General features: G+C 34.1%; 1 protein-coding gene across 1 annotated transcript in view; it reads right to left on the minus strand.

The window, feature by feature from the left end:
* The window catches only part of LOC128175856 (B-cell lymphoma/leukemia 11A-like), a 36800-nt gene extending 36674 nt beyond the window's left edge, over positions 1–126 (minus strand). The window contains exon 1 of the mRNA XM_052841709.1: positions 1–126. This exon is cut by the window's left edge and continues 642 nt beyond it. The gene's annotated coding sequence lies outside the window, so the exon portion shown is untranslated.
* Positions 127–3019: the final 2893 nt, after the last annotated feature.

Consider the following 3019-nt stretch of genomic DNA (forward strand, 5'->3'; position numbering starts at 1 on the left):
TAACCGCTGGATGTCGTCAGGTCTCCATGAATGCTGCGGTCAAATGATGCGTGGTCGTCGTAATGTGGGTTACATGCGAGTGACCCCGCCGACCGGCATAGTCTATTCTTGTGAGGGGGTGAAAGGTTTGCGCAACGTTACGTGAATTTACATCATGGGCAGTATTTTTTTTTTCTCGGAAGGCACTGCAGAGGAATATACATTTAGCTGCCAGTGTCGTTTCCGCAAAAGAGGGGGTTATCATGTAAAAGGCTAAACAATCGTAGTATGGGAATGTCTGAATAAACCGGACATGGGTGTTTAAAAAACCTACATACACTTAGGTCAGTAACCTTTCGGTCACAAATGGACTAAATAAAGACACAATGAACTAAGCAAGCAATTTAAGTTCTTTATGTAAATAAATCAACAGGTTTAAAACACAAACTCCTCAGCATCTTCCTACGCAAACTACTGTTAAAAAATAAGCCACTATGACAAGAATATTTATTTTTTTAACAAATACAAATAAAGACAATTTGAAAGGATATGTGTTGTAGACAATTGACCTTAAAATTCGCTAATAAAAGATAAAGAAAAAAAACCAACAAACAAAACAGAAAGTAATTACACGGCTAACGTTTATTAGCCACTCGGGTTTGGCAAAGGACAGAAAGCGAAGTTTTATGGAAAGGGCGCGTGTTGTGGCAAGATAACTGACTCGTAGAGCCTTTACAATAACGTTATGGTCAAGCGGTCATCTCAGGACACCGCACTTTAATCATCAACAGATGTGTTTACGTAGCCTCTCGCAATCCAAGGCCGCCTCCGCCGTCGTCGGCGTACTATACAGCCGACTAGTCGCCTGGGGGATTTCAATGGTTGACCTCAAATGACCAGCCGCCCGGACGAATTCTCAATTGCTCTCCTTATCGCGAATTGAAAAGGGCCATTTAAAGTATAGTCCGCAAGACCCCGACCTGTGTTAAATCCAATATTAACAATAAAGCACATTCAAGATAGCGATTAAATTGCACAAGTGCAAGGGAAACAACACATATAGATAATAGCATAAGCAAGTAAAAGTTATTTCCCGACTTCGTTTGGAAAGAGAACACCGTTGTACAACATAAGTTGTACATCACTTGATGATATAAGTTTAAAGATCAAATTTAAAAAAAACCACATAATAAATATGAACGTTCTTTTTATTCAACTAAAACAGAATAGAAATCTAGCCAGTACAAAATTACAATTTTATATATGAAGTTCTGGACGATTTTAAACTAAAATTGTTTTAATTTCGAATTAACTTCGTTGGAATAAATTAAAAACTGTTAACTTTCACGTTCTGTATTTATTCCTTCTCAATTAATCAAAAAATTAAAACATAAGGAAAAAAACGGTACAAGAATATATTATATTTTATACTCAATTGCAACAAGTCAGCATGTTATCCAAAATAAGTTAATAAGAAAGAGTGATGCCGATACACAACTTAGAGGAATTCTGTGTGTTGATGCTTGTGTCCAAGACAATCATGCTTTACACCCAGACCAGTTTTGAGATTATAGCGGAATGTTCCTGGTATTTGAAAACTCTATTTACTACGAATTTTTAACGCGTCCTTACTTAAAAACATTGAGCAATCAAATTCATTTAAAATCCTTACATTTTAATCTTAATACACCTTTGTAATATCAGTAAGTTCTGAATTAAATTTAACAATTCTTGGCGTAAGTACTTTTCATTTACAAAATTTTCCTTGCTAAACATAAAAGGACTTCAATGTGTTCGATTCTACTACCCAAGTAAAGATAGATGTTGTATTTTGCAACAATGATACTGGATGCATTAATGAAAAAAGAACCGCAAGTCGGCCATAAATCAAGAGGAGAAAAAAGGCTATATAAGGGTATAATGTACGTTTATTTTTAAATGTTTGCATGTATACAAGATTCTCTTTATAAATTTGTTTTTGCAAAGGAGTGACAGTCACTAACAATATAATAAACGTTAATCATCGATTATTCTTCAGGTCACTCTATTTCTTTTAGGAAAATATCGATGTTGTGGTCGAGCATTATTCACTGAAGATATGTCGATGCACACAGTAGCCAGTCCAACAATACATCTATCTAGCTATGTCGTAGGTTTGTCGACTTTAATCCAGACTCTTATATACGTTGATTTCATTTGAACATCTATTTATTACATACAATTCAGACTGGTCACAAATTATGTACTTGCACCGACTCTCCCTACACAACCGTTATACAAGAGAAACATTGATTAACAAACTACTAATATATACAGGTTTAATAAAAGTGTTTATACACTTAAAAATTTTACTTAGTAAATGGGTAGCAATATAGGTTAACTAAGTGCTTGATTGTAAAATACTCTTGCGAAACCTAAAGAGTTTAATAAGTTAAAAGCGATATTTCAAAGTGCTAATAGACATAAAACAAGACCGACGGAAAGGACGAATCATTTCCCCCTTTTTGGCATAAAACATGGGACATAGGTGTGTATTAAATTTTCTCTTCTTTATGTTGTGCAACAAAATATTATATACATGTACATTAGTATATAAATCACAGACGAACAAGTACAGTCAGTAGTCTCGGTCAGAGTACATTTGATAAAAAAAACATTCATGGCAAACATGAAAAACTTACCTTCAGAATACATGTATTAGCAAAGAGATAATTTTTTGGCGAGTAAGAGACAGATAAAAGCACAGAATGCAAGATAATAATTATAATTTGATCTCCAATCTTTTTTTGCATTGTGTTATGCCCCGAAAGAATGAGAAAAAACTCTTTTGCTTAGCTAGCATTAATGAGAGAACTATTTTGCTTACACGTTTGCATCGTAGTTGCTTAGCTATAAAAGTCTGGCATACAAATATTTTAGACGGTAGAAAAAATATATTTGTGCATTACATTATAAATACCTTTTAAAACTCGTTTTTAGCGTTTGAAAAAAAGGTTTATTATATACATGTGTATATCATATGCAGATAAAGGGACACCAC

Source organism: Crassostrea angulata, chromosome 3 (assembly GCF_025612915.1).
Source record: "Crassostrea angulata isolate pt1a10 chromosome 3, ASM2561291v2, whole genome shotgun sequence".
NCBI classification, from domain to species: Eukaryota; Metazoa; Mollusca; class Bivalvia; order Ostreida; family Ostreidae; genus Magallana; species Magallana angulata.